This window comes from Lissotriton vulgaris, chromosome 1_1, assembly GCF_964263255.1.
Source record: "Lissotriton vulgaris chromosome 1_1, aLisVul1.2, whole genome shotgun sequence".
NCBI classification, from domain to species: Eukaryota; Metazoa; Chordata; class Amphibia; order Caudata; family Salamandridae; genus Lissotriton; species Lissotriton vulgaris.
Genome location: NC_141685.1, coordinates 158,965,490 through 158,987,039, shown reverse-complemented (window position 1 = coordinate 158,987,039; position 21,550 = coordinate 158,965,490). Strand labels below are relative to the sequence as shown.

General features: G+C 44.4%; 1 pseudogene; it reads left to right on the top strand.

Moving 5' to 3' along the window:
• The first annotated feature begins 423 nt into the window (after nucleotides 1-423).
• The window catches only part of LOC147737946 (uncharacterized), a 62,652-nt pseudogene continuing 41,525 nt past the window's right edge, over nucleotides 424-21,550 (top strand).

Sequence of the window (21,550 nt, the reverse complement as noted above, 5' to 3'; positions counted from 1 at the left end):
CAACTTTGATCATGGGATCTGTATGGTGAGATTACCGCAGTGCTCTGTTTTCTAATATGATGACAAGCCATCATTCCGTGCTCTAGGTGAATTGTAAACTCTTTCTGGACAAACCACAGTAACCAGAGAAGAGCACAACAGAGCGGAGCCAGACAACTGACTAGTAAAGGAAAGAGGAGTTCTTCTATCTAAAATACAGCAGACTGTCCCTATTTGCACCGTTCAGAAGGAAGATACATCTTTACCCTCAAGCATGCATAGCCATAATCCAATCTAAAGGCATAATCACCTACAAAGACACCTTCTACGTAATAGGAGTGTGGCAAATGTTTGGTGGCTATTGCATTTATTGTTACAACAGAAATCAAACGTGTAAAATACCGCATACATATAAAGTGTGTGAGAAAAACACAAGTGCTTTATCAGTCATGTCGGCCCATCAGGACATACAATCATGGGATGTAGACAAATATATACCCGACCCCCAGACACTAACCAAGAAAGAAGAATCATATACATGCAGCGAGAGCTTTAGTTTGTCATCACCACTCAAGCTTCATCAGCAAACATACACAGGACAAAAACCATTCAAGTGCAGTGAATGTGTCAAGAGCTTTAGTCAGTTATCAAACCTCCAAACACATCAGCGAACACACACAGGGGAAAAACCATTCAAGTGCAGTGAATGTGCAAAGTGCTTTAGTGAGTTATCAAGCCTTCAAAGACATCAGCAAACTCACACCGGGGAAAAGCCATTCAAGTGCAGTGAATGTGTCAAGAGCTTTAGTCGCTTATCAGACCTCCAAAGTCATCAGAGAACACACACGGGGGAAAAACCATTCAAGTGCAGTGAATGTGCAAAGAGCTTTAGTCAGTTATCAAGCCTTCAATGTCATCAGCGAACACACACAGGGGAAAAACCATTCAAGTGCAGTGAATGTGCAAAGTGCTTTAGTCGGATATCACACCGTCAAAGACATCAGCGAACACACATAGGGGAAAAACCATTCAAGTGCAGTGAATGTGCAAAGTGCTTTAGTCGCTTATCACACCTTCAAAGACATCAGCAAACTCACACCGGGGAAAAGCCATTCAAGTGCAGTGAATGTGTCAAGAGCTTTAGTCAGTTATCAAGCCTTCAAAGTCATCAGAGAACACACACGGGGGAAAAACCATTCAAGTGCAGTGAATGTGCAAAGAGCTTTAGTCAGTTATCAAGCCTTCAAAGTCATCAGCGAACACACACAGGGGAAAAACCATTCAAGTGCAGTGAATGTGCAAAGTGCTTTAGTGCGTTATTAAGCCTTCAAAGACATCAGCGAACACACACAGGGGGAAAACCATTCAAGTGCAGTGAATGTGCAAAGTGCTTTAGTGAGTTATCAAGCCTTCAAAGACATCAGCGAACACACACAGGGGCAAAATCATTCAAGTGCAGTGAATGTGCAAAGTGCTTTAGTGAGTTATCAAGCCTTCAAAGTCATCAGAGAACACACACGGGGGAAAAACCATTCAAGTGCAGTGAATGTGCAAAGTGCTTTAGTCAGTTATCAAGCCTTCAAACACATCAGCAAACTCACACCGGGGAAAAGCCATTCAAGTGCAGTGAATGTGTCAAGAGCTTTAGTCGCTTATCAGACCTCCAAAGTCATCAGAGAACACACACGGGGGAAAAACCATTCAAGTGCAGTGAATGTGTGAAGAGCTTTAGTCGATTATCACACCTTCAAAGTCATCAACGAACACACACGGGGGAAAAACCATTCAAGTGCAGTGAATGTGCAAAGTGCTTTAGTCGGTTATCAGACCTAAAAAGTCATCAGCGAACACACACGGGTGAAAAACCCTATCATTGTAATGAATGTGACAGGAGTTATTGCTTCTCTTCAGCATTAAGGTATCATCAGCGAACTCACACAGGAGAATAGCCATTCAAGTGCAGTGAATGTGCAAAGTGTTTTAGTCACTTATCAAACCTCCAAACACATCAGCGAATGCACACTGGGGAAAAACCCTATAATTGTAGTGAATGTGACAGTAATTTTCACTTCTCGTCAGCATTAAGGTATCATCAACAAACTCACACAGGGGAAAATAATTCAAGTTCTATGAATGTGAGAAGAGTTTTAGTCGATTATCAGAGCTACAAAGCCATCAGCGAACACACACGGGGGAAAATATAGAAGGGCACTGAAAGTGAAAAGGGCTTTTATCAATGTTCGATCCCACATAACCCTCTGTGAATACACTGCTTCATTTAACTCAATGGAAATAATCCTAGAGATGCAGAGACTCCGAAAAGATTTTAAGAACATCAAAAGTAATATTGACCCATCGGAGGACATAGACAAGAGCTGAACAGTGCAGTTATTATGAGAGGAATGAATTACGGAAACAGATTACATTCAAATTATGTGGGACATTGAAATACCAGATTATAGAAGAATGGACTAGCAGTAAAGAAGAAAAGCAGATAACCGTATTTGCAGAATTGCAAAAGTGTTTGTGTTCAGTGATTGTTCACTACTGTACACATAGCAAAGCACCATGATGTATCCGGATACACAATGGGAGACGAGCACATTGTGGACTAAAAGAAAAGAAACATTCTTGATTTTTATTTGGTGAAGAAGAGATACAAAGAAAAACATTCAATTGCACCTGACCACACTACCTGTAAAAGCAAAACTGAACAATACTGGGACTAACAGCGGTACTTTCAGCTAACTTGTCGGATTAAAACCTGTAAACCCAACACACCCAGAGTGGACATGTTGTCAGGGCTCTGGAGATGGAAGCTTCATTGGTTAAATGTATGTGTTACTATTAACAAATGCCACTGCAGTATATATAATGAACTAAAACGAAGCAACGGTGTTCAAGAAATAACCTATTTTTAGATATAAAAGAGCATATACCTTGTTTTTAAGTAATGTTTGCTGCACCTTTTACACACTGTTATCGGTTGATGGATCAGCTTGTGCCTCAAGCCTTATAACACAGTGTGACGCGTGGCTCCTCTCAAGCTTGGCTCTCTCTATTCATTAGGTGCCTTGCCAAACTCTACTTTTTACCAGAATTGAACCACTGTAAGCAGCAGACTCTGAATAATTTGGTGAAATAGTGAAATCTCACATCAAAAGCATATATGTGCCAGGACAATCAGTTGCACTCCCAGCAACTCGTCTTCCACACTGATTGTCCCTTGGTCTCAAATGTTCTGAAGGATTTGTTGTATGAATGCCAGAAGTGGCAGTGAGATACATGAAGCTAATGCTAACAGGAGTGTGTGGGAGATAGAGAGGGGGAGAGATAAAGAGAGCGAGAGAAACAAAGAAAGGGTGAGAAAAAGAGAGAAATGGAAGGGGGGGAACAGCAAGTGATCCTTATTCACCTAAAAATAGAAGAAGCAGCCGAATACATGCCAATGTGTGACATCACCAGAAAAAATGGGAAGAATACCTGTGAATTTGTATATTTATTTGTAATAGCTATAGACCCATGTCATGCCAATAAACAGGGCACAAGGAAGGAAAATAGTGAAGGAGCCCATTATCATATGCAAATCACAATGACGTCACATGTAGTGCGTCACAAGAAGTGATGTCAGGCCCTTATAGTAATTTTCACATGAAAAGTCGACGGCCTGATTTAAAAACAAGAAACATAAAATAATGTAAAAAGATTTTGGTATCAGTTTTTATACATCATGTAGTAGTAGTAGTAGAAAAGCTTTATTCGAGTTATATACTCATAAAAGCACAACATGCATATAAAAACATAACACTTAATAAAAACATTTCTTCCAGTACATATTAAAACAGTTGCGCAGCTTAATCGTTGTAAAAGGAAAAGTGCATACAGGCTAAAAACATTGATCAAGAAGCATTAAGAGAAAGAGCTCTCCGCCTAATGGACCAAGCCCAGCCCAAATACTTAGCTGTTCCCATGACAATAGGCTCCTCAGAAGTAGTACAAATGATTCTCTGAGCCTCAACCGCACTAGATGTCCCAAGATTCTTGCAGACAGGGGTTAACCATACCCTTCTTGGGGAGGCATAGGCATTACAAGCAAATAAGAAGTGTCCTACACTTTCGTTAGTAGCGTCGCACGCTGGGCAGCACATAGAATTCAAACCCTTCCATCTGCCTGTTAGATATCTCAACGGGAGGGAGCCAGATCTTAATTGAAAGAATAACTTCCTGTCCATAGGTACAGTTATACTGTCCCAATATTGTTCTATTACAGGACACATTTTACTTTCCAAAAAACGACCACCCATTGAGTCCGATTTAACCCCCCTCCAAAGCCTGCCGTCTATCCACTCCCAGTACAACATTTTAAGTGTATCTTTACTTGGGAATACTACCCCCCCTGGATTGTCCCAGAGATTGGAAAGACCTAGTTCACCTAGCATTACCCTTAGGTTTTTCAACCAATATATTTTATGGAAGGTATCAATTTGGTTATTGCCAGAAAACCTTCCGCGTAATGCCTAATTTCAGGGGTGGACCAGAGTCTTCTCCAGTATAGAATGGGACGCAATCTGGCTCGGTCACTAACCGATCTTCTCCCCAAGTCAAGACTAAGAGGGATTAATGGGGTACTCTGGGGCAGTCCCGTAATCCCCCTAAGGAACCTATTCTCTGCTATCTGTAGGGAAGTGAATTTGTCAAAACCCCCAGTTCCGCCCCATATAAGGCAGAGCCTATTGCCTTAGCATCATATACAGCGAGGACAGGTTTTATGGGTTTTGTTTTAGATCTTTTGTGCTCCACACGCAAGGCCCCCGATATTTGCTGGTGTTTCAAAACCGCCTTTTCTATGTGGTGCGACCAACCATAATTATTTGCAATTTGTACCCCCAGGTAAGTGAACTCCTTACCACCTCAAGCCCAATATTATTCATGTGTATCCTAGGGCGAGGTTTACATCCTCGGGAGAAGGCCATCAACTTAGTCTTGCCTATGTTTACTTCCAGGCCATGCTCCTGGCAAAAGTCATCAAAGATGTTCAGGGCTCGCTGTAACCCTGCAGGGGTCTTGGACATTATTAACGTGTCGTCAGCGAACATCAGGATGGGAACCCTGATGCCCGCTAACGAAGGTGCATCCACACTAGCGTCTAACATCCTATCAACTATCCCATTGATATATAATGTAAAGAGCAAGGGTGCCATTGCACAACCTTGGCGAACCCCTCGCTCCACCGGAAAGTCGATGGAGGATTGGCCATTTGTTCCCCACTGTACTTTGGCAAAATTGCTTTCGTGTAGCCTCATAATTAAAGTAAGCAATTCCGCTGGGATGCCTATCTTGCTTAAAACTGCCCAGAGCTTGCCCCTTGGGACTAGGTCGAAGGCAGCCTGCAAGTCGACAAAAGCGACATACAGGCTGCCCCCGCCAAGAAGTACCGTCCCCCACCGCAGCATGGTAAAGCGGAACACCTGGTCGATGGTACTAGTGGCCCTCCGGAAACCTGCCTGAAAGGGGGAAAGGGAATCGTTTTCATCCACCCAATCCATAAGCTTGTTTACCACCATCTTTCCAATTACTTTTTGGATAGTGGCAATCAAACTTATGGGCCTATAATTGGCTGGGAGGGATCGATCTCCTTTTTTATGTACAGGTATAATAATAGCTCCTTTCCACTGTTCTGGGACTAGCGCACCCTTAGCGATTGCATTCCCTAATAAGAACACATACCGGACCCACCTAGTTTTATCGTTTTTGAAAACATCCGAAGGTACCCCGTCTAATCCGGGGGCCCTGCCCCCTTGTACAGAACTGATTACAAGGTCGACTTCCTTGGCAGTAAACAAGTTATCCTTGGGAAATACAACTGAAATTGCATCCCCACCAACCCAATCTTTTGTCTCAGCATATTGGGGCCTAAAATAGTTCACCCAGGCGGATTCTGCGACGTTGTTGTCCGTTTTTTTTGGGGTACCACCTCTGCCCCACTTCACTAACTTCCAGAAGAGCCTGGAATCCTTTGCTCCGGAGGCCTCCTTTAATTCCTCCCAATACTTCTCATCCCATGCTTTTTTGGCCAAGGAGATGCTAGTATTATATTGCTTTCTAGCTGCTATAATTGCTGCCCTATCCCTGCTTCTAATAGCATTACCCAGTGTTAATCTGGCTACCCTACACTGTTAGTTAAACCACCCAGCTGGTTTGGTGGATATTATACGGTTTCCCTTGCATGCTCTCATAAAATGGGGTTTTAAGAGGGAGAAAAGGTTGTTGTGTATTTCAGTAATTGCCCCTGATCCTGGGCGTGTGGGGCTAGCTAATTCCATGGAAACAATTGCTTTATCCACTTCAGACCCAATAAAATCCATGGATGCTACATTCGCCAACACAGAAGGCCATTTTAATCTACGCATACTATTTGCCATGTCTGGGAGCAACCCCTCACTTACATTAAATTTGACTGTGTGGGCTTCCACCAAGTGTGGGTCACGCAAAGGGGGTTGTGGTCACTTTCTATCCTGCCCTTGACTTCCATGTCACAAACCCCCTGCCATAGATTAAGACTACAAATAACGTAGTCTATCCTACTTCTGTTTTGACCATTATCATATGTACACACACCTTCTTTATCACCCTTTGTTCTGCCATTAAGGGCTCTCATCCCATGTTCTAAACACATAGCATTTAAGAGAAGAATATCCTTCGTCCAACGTTTAACAGGGGCCAGATTCAGATGGGGAACACCCCATAGATTGTCTTCTTCCTGCCCCAATGGGTTTTCAGTACTGTCTAGAGGTTCAAAGGTCCTATTTAGATCCCAAGCTATTACTATTCTATTCCCAAGGGACTTTGATTGCAGAAAATTAGATAAAGCCTCTAGAGTGGAGGAACTCCCAATATTGGAGCCTCTGGCATAGACATTGTATAGATCTATCACACCCCATTTTACAGAAGAAATTCTCAGCATTTGAATGTCTCTACAACCCAAGTCCCACATTTTCACAGTAATTTCAAGGCTCTGCCTAATCCAAACAGTGAGGCCTCCCTTGGGTCTACCCCTAGCACCTCTACTTGCCGGAATCGAAAAATTTAGATAACCTGGGAGAAAAATGGGATCGCAAGCCCATGTCTCTTGTAAAAAACACAGTTCGAACCCATTGATGAAGTCAATCCATGATTGTAACGTCAGCTTGCTCCCCAACCCTGCAATATTCCAAGATACAAAACTTCCTAGAGCAGGTCTATCGCTACATATTGTGTTTACAATGAGCAATCTAGGGGGATTCAATTGACTTCCAACCTGTTCTCCCAAATTTTGGTCAATACCCACAGTATTTTGTTCCAATAGCACATCACCACCCATATTTTGCATTAACTCCCCGACAGTTTCCCCCTCAGATGCAGCATTTTCATCATCTTTAGTTTCCCTCAACACAGCATCAGTACTCAATGCAGGGGTTACAGAGTTACACCGTGGCTTCCGATATGAAAGGCCTCTCCTTGTCCAATAGTCAGACTTTGGTCAATATCCCCAATTCAAACATTGAATACCTTCCAAGTTGTTATAATTTAAGCCATTGTATTGCGTTTGCCAATGCTGTAGGGTAGAGGATGGGGGAGCAACCCTCACCAACGGGGTATTATTGAAACTGTTTAGGTTCATGGGACCTCCTATTGTGTCACATATTTGCCTTGGGTAGAAAAAAGTAAGATCCACAATATCAATTCCCCCACTACTTGTACCCCAACCCTGTCTTGTTATCCAGCCTGCCACCCTGGGGTCTTGAAAGTTGATGATAATGCAGTCTCCCCCCAGGTTTTTATGGGTGTTACCAATCCAGTCAATCCTTCTTGCCCCTATTATCAACCCATCCAATCCCCCCGGTAATGGTCTGTTTTCCTTTAACCAGTGCATTACTTTGTTTTTAAGCATCTGGAAGGTTTCTCTTTGTCCGACTAAGAGTGGTGGAACATTAGTAAGAACCGCGACGAAAGGGTGGGAATCCGGGGTAAGATTCACAGGAGGAATCTTTCGTGGTGGTTTCTCCGAGTGGGTGGGTGGTTGTCTATTAACTGGGGCACTAGGACTGGGTTTGGGGATATATTCGATTTTTGTTGTAAGTTTGTGGATACAACATTGGGTAACCTGGGGCCATTAGAACCCTCCACTCCAGTGTTTAAGGGGGGATTGGGAATAATTGGCGTTGGGTGGTGGTTGTTTGCCACAGTGTTGCTATTTTGGGGACATTTTTTATTCTTGCCCTTTGACGTAGGGTCGGAAACCTTAGATACTTTTTCCCCTGCACTGGTGCTCGAGCAGGCCTGTACTGATGGAATAAGCGGTTGACTTGGTCCCTTTTCCTGGGACCCGCTTGTAGTGCAGCCTGCAGGGGAATGTAATGCTGCAACAGGCAGATTTTGGGACTTTTCCGAGGTTTCCTGATCCCTGCTAGACTCAGTTAACTTGGTCTGCAATTTAATTAGTGACTTGGTATGGAAAAAATTATCTAGGGTAGCCTGCTCAAAATGATCTATCCGATCAATTAGCTTATTAACTTTGACCTCTATAGGTGTCAAAAGCGACCTTAACAGTTTTTCCAACTCGGGTAGCAATGAATCTATAAGAGGAACGTTCACAGCCAACCCCTTCTCCTGAGAGTCACTAGATAAGAGATTACAGCTCTCTAAGACTACATTGTCCCCCTCATTTAATAGGTCACCACTTTCACTAACCCTACTATGTGCTTTTTGGGCAGGTAAGGAATTTTTTGTCACTATTCTAACCTTATTGGGAGGTTTTGAGGAATGACATTTCCTCGGGGCGGTGCTCCTTTTTCTTTTTACGTATGGTTTCGGGTTAGGCATACTAGTTTTATCTGCAGTTATAACTGTGAGTGGGCAAACAATTGGGTTTATAGGTGGAGATGTGGACAAAGTAGCAATGTCCGATGCTTGTGGTGACCCACCCTCAATCACCAAGGTTAGAGGAGAGACATTGAGTGTTTCAATCACCCCAGGCAAGGTTATAGAAGACAGAGGAGTAACTAATGCCGGATAGGCTTGCGGCAGACGTTTATCCGTTGAACTTTTAAGGAGCTCAATAGACAGCCTACGTTCCGCTCGTTTTTCTGCCAATGAGATCTCTTTGTCAATGTCTTGGTTAGTACGATTAAAAAAGAATTTATCTAGAGGACCTAAAATGGTCGAGCCACCCTCTGGATGGGAGGGTGGTAAACTAGAGGTGTTTAACGTGTGAGACATTATTAGATGCTAATAACAGATATTTAAACACAATTGAGCGCAGGAATAAGTGGGTCAGTAAGGTCCCTGAAATAACAAGAAATAAGTCTTAGGTCCTACTCGTCAATGGGGTGGCCCAGCCCGGCCTCCTTCAGCCCCTGACGGCCACAGACGTCCTGCCCTTGTCCCGGGCTTCTCCCGGGACGCTCCCGCGCAGCGGGACTCGTCAGTTGTTAATGTACTCTCTGAGGTGGAAGAGGAGGAGCCTGCAGGGAGAGCGGCCCAGCTGGTAAGGATTGGGAGTTGTGGGCGCTCCTGGGACTTGTAGTCCTGCGCCCACAACACGCTCGCAGCCCTGCAGGTCCCGGCACACAGAGTCACAGGGCACAGTTAGAAGATGACCTCAGGCGAAGCGGGACCCGCGCAGCGGGTACCGCAAGCAGTTTCCTGGATCCTGGTGAGGCAAAGAGAGCTTCCAAACCACAGCGAGCCCAGCGAGGAAGCAGCAGCAAACAACAAGGGAATCAACATCATGTGTTTTTCCCACTATCAGTTTGTAACTAAACTCGGAAATGACTGAAAGTGTAAATATTTTTAAACCGATATATGGAACTTGGAAATTACATTTTTAAACAGTATTTAGTGAATAAATAAAATGTGCTTTAAATTTGTGTTTGTTTCCTGACGTTCTTTATCCAGCCCCTAAGCCCCAAAGTATTTCACATTTGCGGTGTATTAAGCAATAGAAAGGCTAATTTTGTCTAGATCTCTATTCCTCTCTTGCATCACTCACACAAAAAATAGAAGGGACTAATGGGCTCTGTTCCGGTCTGGCATGCTTAAACCGGCATGCCGGACCAGAACAGAGCCCATTAGTAGGAGTTTTGCCGACGTCTGCCCGTGGTAATAAACACAGTGGAGCTGGTAACGTTTTTCACGGATAGAACCTTGGCGAGAGGATGCGCAACATATACAGCCATCTGAGTCTACTCCTATTTGTGCAAAAGAAATGACACAAAAAGGCCTATCATAGGATAATAATTTGCTTCCCTGCACAGACAGTACCCTGTTCCAATATTTGGAGGCATTGCTAAAGGCTGCACGAAGGCTGTTCAAATTGTTGTACTTGAAATTATTTCTCCACTGGCTTGGTAGCTACAGATTAACCCATTTTGGTTTGTTGTTTGAGATTCATTTTATAACAAGTATTGGTCCTGAAATGGTGGTGTGTCCACTGAAACGTGCGTAGACCAACACATCACCCATGAGGAACGGCCCCTGAGAGGCCGTGACATCACAAACAACTGATGTTTAAGACCTTCCAGTAGTGAACTGTTTGCTCTTTAGGCATTTGTGGGACCCATCATAGGGTTGAAACTCTTCTTCTTGTAACTATGAATGAGAGTGTATGAGTGTCTGCACTGCCACACAGGTATTGACTAACTCCTCCCTTCATCGTTAGTACTCTCACACGTATGGTGTAGGGACACATATGTTCGCGACTATCATTTTACAAGGCTGGACTTCTGTCAGTTGCATCTATGGCAGTCTTCCCCTTCTGGGCTCATTTGCTTCAATTCCCTTTTAGAGCTATTGTGCATGACTTGTCTCTTCCCTATAAATTGTGGTTCCCATTGCATCTCTTCCCCTACTCAGCTTGCCATTGATTATGTGTATTGTTCAAGAGTCTCCTCTCATTTTCTCTATTGTACTACATATAGAATTTTGCACTTAGTGTGTTTGTGTTAAGAATTAACATGTAATTTTGCTCAAGTATATTTATTTACATTGCATTTCATGTTCCCACCTTTTGATGTCACCCCAACACCAATATTCACCACTTGTTAGTATTGTTTCTCATTATCATTCCACAATGGTTGTTTTGCTCTCTCCCTTGTGCAGTCACAATTTTTACGCCACGGGGCCTGTCTCCATACTAAGTCACATTTACATTTGTCTGTCCACTTTTCTTCCTAGGGTTTCCACGTGCTATTGGTGGTCTCGATATATATTTCCCCTTTGTTATGTTTATCTTGGTTTTTGCAACAACTAATTCTATGATATCTATTATTTTACTATATGTTTGGTATCTTCCCCAGCCCTGAAGAAGTCACGGGTTACTTCCCTTATGTGACTAAACACCTGTTGGCTGGTTGTTTTTCTTTGTTGTATTATTAAATACATTTGCATATTATACTGGTGTCGACCACAGATATTCGTACAATATGAGACATTTTAACCATTGTTATAACCTTATTACGTGTGCCCATGACTGTGCTTTCAGTATGTGCATATACTCTGAGCAAACGAGATATGCGGTCAATTTTATTCTAGCTAAGAGTGGTGGTGCTTTCGCAATAATAGGAGAGCAGTGTGTGGTCGGTATCACGAATAAGGAAAGGAATATCACTCAGCATATTTTAGACATTTTGCAAAATGTTCGAGGAATGGAGAGCGGTTATTTGAGTTGGTCTTTATTTGGTGGTTGGGGTTGGATTCTTGAAAAGGTGATATATTTCATTGTTCTTTTAATTTGTTGCTGTGTCTTGATTCAGTGTCTTCCCTTATGCTGTTGATACTGTGCTACTTATTTCTCTCCCAAAAGGATTTCAGTTCATGATATTAATTCAACTATAATGCTTCAAAAGGAGCTTGATACTATTATGCAAATAGATGAGTGTTTTTGGTTCAACTACTTCTCTTGCAGGTTCTGTTCCTGATGTTACTCGCACTACTGATGTTTAGTGTCATTTTCTTCCACTCGTTTGCTATGCATATATACATATATTCGTACTTGACATGTTATCGCCTGTATTCATCTATTGTCTCTACTTTTATATTTGTAACGACCTTTACCTGATAGCAAGAATAAAGATGTCCTTGTTAGCTAATAAATGCTAAAAGGAGGGTCTGTTAGAGTTGAAATGTATTACCCCCATATTACTCCTATTTTACCTGATATTATGTTAGCATTTAAGTAGCTATTTCGTAATATATTCTTGCTGTATGCATATGCAATTAATAAGTACAGATGTTACGTTAGGTAGGTTGACATCTGTTCCACCATTTTAGCTTTCGAAGACGCCATTTTGTATTATAATCCAAACTTTTACTTGAAACCTTTACCAGAACTGGTCCTTGGTAAGTTTTGTTTCTCAAAGGTTGAATCTTGCTTGTTAATGCATGCCTTTTCTGTTACATAGAGGCCTTCTCCCACCTGTCTAGTGGGGAGGATAATATAGACTACCTTGGGCAGTAGGTAACTTGTGCCAGGCTGTGGAATCGAAACGTATGTTCTGTACCCCCATTTTATTATGACGGCTACCAGTGTTTTTCCATAATAGGCAGGTCTTTGTGAGCTCTGAAACATACATAATGTAACTTTATGACTGTAAGAGTCAGTCCCGCGTCAGCCATCATAGGAGGATGGTCAGATTGATTTCCAGTGCAGGGTACTTTGGGAATAAACTAGTTTGCTTCTATTCTCTACTGTGCCATTAACTTATTATTATTATTATTAATAGGGTTTTGTTGAGCGCAAACAACCCGGAGGCCTCGTAGCGCTGTATTGTCTGATTCAAGAGAGGGCCAGAGAGCCAAGTTAGATGAAGAGGAGCGTTTTTAGGTTTTTCCGGAACTTCAGCAGGTTAGGTTCGCCATGAAGGGAATCAGGCAGGGAGTTCCAAGCCTTGGCGGCATTCCAAGAGAAGGATCGCCCGCCCCATCTGGCCCGTTTGGTTCTGTTTACCGTGGCCAGGAAAGCTGAACTAGATCTCAAAGGTCTATGAGGAAGATAAGGGGTTGCCAGAAAGCAGATCATAGATGGGGCAGTCTTCCACATGGCCTTGTGCATAATGCACATAGATTTAAACAGAATTCTAGCCTTGATGGGCAGCCAGTGCAGTTCCTTAAGAGCTGCTGTTGCAGATTCTCGCCGGCTCAGGCCTAAGAGGAGGCGAGCAGCCGCATTTTGGGTGACCTGGAGTTTTCTTGTGGTGGAAGTGGGAGCTCCCAAGTATAGAGAGTTTCCATAGTCTAATCGAGATAGAATAATGGCTTGCACCATGATTCTACGTGCTTGGAAGGGTAATAGTGGCAGCACTTTCCTGAGCGTCCGCATCAGGCCAAAGCAGGTGGCGGACAGGACAGTGGCTTGTTGCATGAAATTTAGCTTAGTGTCCAGCCACATACCCAGACTCTTAATTTGGGTTTTAGGTTGAGGCGGGTTTCCCAAGCTAGGAGGCCATTCTAACATGGGACCAGGGGTGAGAGAGTTGCTCAGGATCATAAGCTCAGTCTTCTCACCATTGAGCTTTAAATGAGAAGAGGTCATCCACTGGTTTACTGCTACTAAACAATTGGTGAGGTTAGGGGGGGAAGTATTGAGCTGGTTCATAGAAACGACCAGTTGTGTATCGTCGGCGTAGGTTACGATGTCTAGGCCAAACGACTGCACAATTTCAGCAAAGGGTTGCAGATACACATTAAATAGGGTAGGGCTCAAAGACGAACCCTGTGGAACGCCTTGATCAAGGGGCCAGATTTTTGAATGGGCATTGCTCTCAACTACTTCAAACGAACGATTCTTCATAAAAGATTGGAGCCAAAGTATGGCCTTCCCTGAGATTCCTTTTTGGCGTAGGCGGTGGAGAAGAATGCTGGTATTGATGGTGTCGAAGGCGGCACTGAGATCAAGCAACATAATTGCTACAGTGCCGCCTTGATCCATCTGTTTCCTTGCCATCTCAGTCACTGTCAGAAGAGCCGCTTCCGTCCCTAGTTTAGGGCGGAAACCTGCTTGGGACTCATGAAGCAGGAGATTATCTTCCAGGTATTGAGTGATGGAGGCATTAATATGTTTCTCCAGCAATTTGCTGACCCAGGGGAGGAGTGATATTGGACGATAATTGGCCATGTTATCTGGGTCCAGGGTGGTTTTTTTTAAGAGTGCTCTAACTTGGGCACATTTCCACGCCGTAGCGACTATACCTGAAGTGATGGAGGAATTGAGGACATTAAGAATAACAGGCCTAATGATGTCTGTGATCTTAGTTAGATAGTAGGGGGGGGCAGGATCACTAGGTGACCCAGATTTGACCTTCCGCATTAATTTGTAAACTTTATTTGGTTCTTAAAAAGACACCATAAAAGCACAGATACAACATACACAAGTTAAAAAGCAGTGTTAAAAAATATTTAGTCTAAAAAAATATAAATGTTTCAGTTTTTATGTACTTGATGGAAGGACCGGGATAGTTTTAGGGAATTTAAAATGTCCAATGCAATTTTAAGGGACAATATCTCTGGTAGACCTCAGTCTTGTTGCGATCCGAATGAAGTTTATCGTGCAGAATAAAGTGTAAGCGTCCTCTGCTTCCATTAAAAATCTCAACGCCAGTTTCGCTTGCTTAAATCTTTGCTCTTTCAGGATACCCACCAGGAACTTGCGTCTTGGTATCGCGTAAAAGGGGCACAGTAGGACAAAATGAAGGGTATCCTGCGGAGATCTATGATCGCAGCCGCAGGTACCCTTCTCCTCCACTGTGCGGGTAAATCCAGATGGTACTGCAAGGATGTGATGTAACATATTGATTCTAAATCGGGTTATGAAGTAGCGATCCTGCGCATTGTACATGACCCTTAGATAAGGTTCCATACCTTGCTTCGGTGTGAGATTATTATAAGAGAGATTGGTGGGTTTGAGCCTCTCTTTTTCTGCCCTTGTCAGTTTCAGCTGTGCTAACAGAAGTTTTTTGACCGAGGTTTTGCACTCCGGGGTTAAAGAGTCGGGGGCTAAGAAATATTCAGAGCAGCCAATCTCTGTTAGCGAATCTTTAACAAATTTCAACCAGGGGATTGCATGACCCTTGTCTCTTTTGAGGCAATCCTCGATAATTTGTCTAGTTAGGGCCGCCTCAGGGTTGGTCCATACCTTCACCCAAGCCAGAAGGGGTTTGATTTTAATTTTATCCTCCAGGAAGGGTTCTCCCAGCTCTTCATGTATGATATGGGCCGAAACACTCTGTGGGACTTTCAGTATTCTTCTTAGAAATGTATTCTCTTCCGTCTGGAGTGGCTGGATTTTTTTCCCCAAAAAGCCCCACACTTCTGCTCCATAATTTACTTTTGCACAGCAAATGGATCTATATAGGGTCAAAATTTGTTCCGGGGACCATTTCCCTAGTCTCTGCCCATACCCCATAATTGCTCCTACTGCGGCCGCCAATTTGGTCGAGTGTTTTTCTATCAGGGGTTTAAACGATAGGTCATGGTCAAATAATACCCCCAGATATGTAAAGGACTTGACCTGGTCTATTTTATGTGACCCGATGTTATAAGAGAAAGATCCTTTCGTTGGTTTCCCTGATGTCATAATAAAGGATTTTTCCAGGTTTGTTGCCAGGTCCAGTTTGTCCATGAATTTGACGAACCCATCGATTAATTTTTGTAGCCCCAGGGGTGTTCTTGAGAGCAAAACCGCGTCATCGGCGTAAAGTAGTACAGGTACTGCTCGATGACCGATTTGGGGTGAGTCAACTTTAAGTTTAAGAAGGTCCTGCTCCAATGCGTTGATATAAATGGAGAAAAGGAATGGGGCGAGGATACACCCCTGTCTTACTCCACTGTTACAACTAAAGGGGTCAGTCTTTTTTCCTTCCTGACTGTATCTCACGCTTGCTGAGGTGTTGCGATGTAGATTTTGTAGGGTCTCAACTAGGGAGTGGTCCACGCCTAGGTCCATTAGCAGAGCCCACAGCTTTTTCCTGTTTACGCGGTCGAAAGCCGCAGAGAGGTCCATGAACCCCATATGTATTGACCCCCTCCCTGCGATGGTGTATTTTGCGGTCAGGAGATATAAATTTAGGCATTGGTCGGTGGTAGATCTGCCTTTCCTGAAGCCATATTGTGCCTCGGAGAGGATTTGGTGCTCCTCTGCCCAATCTTGCAGTCTTGATAGAATGACTCTACCCAGCACTTTAGCAGTCACATCAATGAGTGAGATGGGTCGGTAGCATTGGGGGTCGTCCCGATTGCCTTTTTTGTAGATAGGGACTATAGTCGCCGTTGACCAGGACTGGGGGAGGCCAACCTCCGCTGCCTCATTTAGCACCCTCGTGAGTAGCGGAGCCCATAGCTCTGGCTTGCTTAGGAATAAATCTGGTGGTATTCCGTCCGGACCCGGCGCCTTATTTTTGCTTAGTCCGGTTATTCCCAATTCGACCTCCTTTAAGGTGAAATTTGGTTTAGTGGGCTGATGGGCCTTGAGAAGCTCCTCTTGGGGTGCATGATTTGAATGATTGTATAAGCTGTGGAAGTGTTTTTGCCATTGCTCCGGCAAGATGGTATTCAGGATTTTTGGGGCTCCTTGGTCCTGAAAACATGGAGCATTGATCACTTTCCAGAAGGCAGTAGAGTCCTTTCTTTCTGCGGCGTCCCTTAGGTCTGCCCAAGCCTGGTTTTGTATGCTCTGTTTTCGTGCCTTCACGGCTTTTTTATATTCGGCTCTGTTCCTTGCCACCTTTATTTTGTCCCTAGGTTGGGCATGTAGACTGTCCTTCAGGTTTTTCAGCGCCTTTGTGCATTTGGAATCGAACCATCGGGGGTTTGTGGGCATGTTATGATTCTCTCCCTTGGTTCGAAGGGCGTTGTTTACTACCTGCGCGATTTCTTCAAATGCTTTCACCACCGCACCTCCAGTTACGCAGGGGTCGAGACATTTTTCGATCGCTGCTGATGCTTCACATAAGAGTTTTTTATAAAAACAGCTCCCATCAATATTGGCCCATTTAATTCTTCTGCCCTGGTCTACCACTCTTTCCAATGTAACCTTCCCCTTTACCGCTGAATAGACAAAACCTTCCATTTTGATGATCACCGGGTTGTGATCGCTGAAGCTACTGGCCTCTGTGAAGTTTGTGCTAATGAGTCTTTTTAAATGAGCCGAAACTAATGCAAAGTCAATATAAGAGTGACAGCCCCTGCCTTTGAATGTTGGAGTAAGTTCTCCTCTCTCATTTAGGATGGCAAGATCCATGGTGTGGGCGAGGTTGTACCTTTTCATCAGTCTCTCTAGGTCCCAGCCCTCCGGTGAGTGGGTGAAGTGTGGGCCTTTCATAATTGTACATTTTGACCAGTCTTTATTGGCAGGTAACAGGTTTTCGCAGAGATGACAATTAAAATCTCCCATTAAAATTAAATTCATGGGCTCTGGTGTCTTAGATAAAAAGTTCAAGCAAATTTCAAGTTCTTTTATAGCTACTCCCTTCTCCGTTACGGCCGGTGTGTTATACCAATTCATTAGCATGAAGGTTAGGCTTGGCGAAGTGAACCTTAGTACCTGAAGATGACGTGTGACCCATTTAGTGTTGGACCAGGTACCATCAATGTCTAGGTGGACATAAATCGCGAGCCCCCCACTCGCTCTCCCTGAGGTAGCCTTTTTTGCAGGAACGAAGAAGCTTTTATAGCCCTCCATGCTATATTCGTGCGGTTCAGTAGCCCAGGTCTCTTGGAGGCATAGGATGTGGAATTTCCTTATGTAGCTGAGCCAGTCCTGAGATGTGAACTTAGTCGCTAGCCCTGCGATGTTCCAGGTAGCTATAAATAAGTTGTCATAAGATATTGCCTTGGGAGTCCTTCTACCTTCGCCTTTCGGTGGACTTGGTTGTTTGTCCTTTGCGGGTTTGACGGCCCTGTTTAGTTGCGGCCCGGGGGGGTTAACGATTCTGTTCTCATAGTGTGTCCCCTCCCCTGTGCCCTGGGTGCTGGTTGGTGGTGTACTCCTACCTTCTGTGATGTACACAGGGACCATAGAGTCAGGTAGTCCGTGGATTACTCCCGCTTTGTCCCCTGGTGATGTAAGACTTGGCTCGTTCCTACTTTGGTTTAACGATGGGGAGCAAGCCATTCTCTGTCAGTCCACCCCATCGAGTGTACTGAACCTGTTCCAATGGTTGTACTGCGTCAGTGAAGAGTCATAAGTAGGAAATACTGGGAATACAGGATTTGGCCTTTGCCATTGAGGGGGGCCGTATTGAAAACCCGGATGTGATGTTCTGTTGTGAAAGAAATTCTGCCTGGGCCTTTGAGGTGCCAGGGGATAGAAATAGGATAGGTGGACCGGGTGGATTTGTGAACGGGTATAACTCGGGGGGGCGTTGCAGATGAAATTGACCTTCCGCATTAAGATGTCAAGTGAGTCCTCATCAAGTAAGGGGAATTCATCCAGTGTCTGAAGCGTAGAATATGATGGGTTAGTTCCATTATCAGTGGCCCCAGTGACTGGTTCAAAGTTAGAGATAATGTTCTGTATTTTGTTGTAAAAATATTCTGCCTGGCTGTCACATCTTAGTTGGGTTTTACTAGGATCAGGGGGAATGGTCGGGGTATCCATGAGGAATTTTGCAATTTAACTCTTCATTCTTTGAAGTTTAGAGGAGGTCGAGAGTGACCCGGGTGGCCCTAGTTGGGTCACTTCCTCCACAACATTTAGTCTTTTCTTTTTAATGGTCTCCACCTCTGTCCATGGCATTTATTCTTCAAAGTGCAGAGCCAGGTTTCTGATGCTATAAGGTACCTGCCTCTATTGGCAGTGCTTTAAAGGGAACTACAGAACTGCAGGTACTCACTCTCCAGCGTACCTGCTTGCTGCTCAGAAGTGCCATACTCTCCCATTACAGGTATCCTACCAATACTGAGAAGTGCAGGTGCTCTCCCTTGTGAAAGGAAGAGGTGCAGGTGCTGTCCCTTGTGAATGAAAGAAGTGCAGGTTGTGTCCCTTGTGAATGAAAGAAGTGCAGGTGTCTCCCATGTGAATGAAGGAAGTGCAGGTTCTGTCCCTTGTGAATGAAAGAAGTACAGGTGCTGTCCCTTGTGAATGAATGTAGTGCTGGTGCTGTCCCTTGTGAATGAATCAAGTGCAGGTGCTGTCCCTTGTGAATGAAAGAAGTGTGCAGGTGCTATCCCTTGTGAATGAAAGAAGTGCAGATGCCGTCCCTTGTGAATGAAAGAAGTGCAGATGCTGTCCCCTGTGAATGAAAGAAGTGCAGGTGCTGTCCCCTGTCAATGAAAGATGCGCAGGTGCTGCCCCCTGTGAATGAAAGAAGTGCAGGTGCTGTCCCCCGTGAATGAAAGAAGTGCAGGTGCTGTCCCTTGTGAATGAAAGAAGTGCAGGTGCTGTCCCCCATGAATGAAAGAAGTGCAGGTGCTGTCCCTTGTGAATGAAAGAAGTGCAGGTGCTGTCCCCTGTGAATTAAAGAAGTGCAGGTGCTGTCCCCTGTGAATGAAAGAAGTGCAGGTGCTGTCCCCTGTGAATGAAAGAAGCGCAGGTGCAGTCCCTTGTGAATGAAAGAAGTGCAGGTGCTGTCCCCTGTGAATTAAAGAAGTGCAGGTGCTGTCCCCTGTGAATGAAAGAAGTGCAGTTGCTGTACCTTAGGAATGAAAGTAGTGCAGGTGCGGTCCCTTGTGAATGGAAGAAGTGCAGGTGTGGTCCCTTGTGAATGAAAGAAGTGCAGGTGCTGTCCCTTTTGAATGAAAGAAGTGCGGGTGCTGTCCCCTGTGAATGAAAGAAGTGCAGGTGCTGTCCCCTGTGAATGAAAGAAGTACAGGTGCTGTACCTTAGGAATGAAAGACATGCAGAAGCTGTCCCTTGTGAATGAAAGAAGTGCAGGTGCTGTCCCTTGTGAATGAAAGAAGTGCAGGTGCTGTACCTTGTGAATGAAAGAAGTGCAGGTGCTTTCCCTTGTGAATGTAAGAAGTGCAGGTGTGTCCCTTGTGAATGTAAGAACTGCTGGTGCTGTCCCCTGTGAATGAAAAAGTGCAGGTGCTGTCTCTTGTGAATGAAAGAAGTGCAGGCGCTGGTCCTTGTGAATGAAAGAAGTGCAGGTGCTATGAAAGAAGTAGAGGTGCTGTCACAAAGAAGTGCAGGTGCTTTGCCCTGTAAATGACAGAAGTGCAGGTGCTGTCCCTTGTAAATGAAAGAAGTGTAGGTGCTTTCCCTTGTGAATGAAAGAAGTGCAGGTGCCGTCCCTGTGAATGAAAGAAGTGCAGGTATCTCTATTGTGAATGAAATAAGTGCAGGTGCTGTCCCCTGTGAATGAAAGATTTGCAGGTGTCGGCCCCTGTGAATGACAGAAGTCCAGGTGTTGTCACAAAGAAGTGTAGGTGCTGTCCCTTGTGAATGGAAGAAGTGCAGGTGCAGTCCCCTGTGAATAAAAGAAGTACAGGTGCTGTCCCTTGTGAATGAACGAAGTGAAGGTGCTGTCACAAAGAAGTGCAGGTGCTCTCCCTTGTGAATGAAAGAAGTGCAGGTGCTGTCCCTTGTTCGGTTCAGGTTAGGTTAAGTATTAGACGCTCAAATTACCCTGGGCCATCTCGGCGCTGACTAGAGACTGGACTTCTGCTAGAGTGGAGCCAGACCAGGGCATTACTTAGAATAGGAAAGCTTTCAGATGTTTCCTAAAAGTGCCATAACTCGAGGTGGCTCGTAGAGCCTGTGGGAGCTGGTTCCAATATCTGAGGGCCAGATAGGAAAAGGCTCTCCCTCCTGTCCGGGTGAGACAGATTCGAGAAACTTGTAACAGTCCCTGTGTACTGGATCTAAGCCACCTACAGGGGCACTATTTAATCAGTTTACGTTGCAAGTAGCAGGGGCCTTTATCGTTAAGAGCGTTGTGGGTTAGGCAGCAGATTTTGAAAAAAGATCTTTTTTTCACATTGAGCCAGTGCAGTTCTCTAAGCAACAGAGTTGATGAAGAGCCTGCCGGGCGATTTAAGATCATCCTTGCGGCTGTGTTCTGAGCAATCCGTAATTTGGCCAGGATAGTCTCACCCACTTCTGCCAGCAGGGCATTGCCATCGTCTAAACGACTAGTTACCATTGTGTGAACTAAAGTCCTACGATTATGAGGTAGGTATAAACAGAAATATTTTCCAAAGGAGTCAGAGACCGCAATAGCATGTGCTGGTCGTGGTCGCAATATGGTCTTTCATGGACAGGGAGCGGTCAATTTTTATTCCTAAGTTCCTTACGGAAGGTTTGGGGGAGGGAGCAGAGCCCAATTGGTCTGGCGAACAGTCATCTGACCAGATGTCCGGAGCTTTTCCCATTAACATGATCTCCGTCTTCCCTGGATTGAATTGACGGTAATTCCCAGTCATCCATTCTGAGATCAGCTTCATTGGCAAATCGTGTTTTTTCTAACTCTGGACATTTCCCGATAGTAAACATAAGCTGAGTATCATATGCACATGAGATGATTTCAAAGCCCAGGTGTTCCACAATATGAGCCAGAGGGGCCATGTATATATTAATGAGGGTAGGACTCAGACAGGA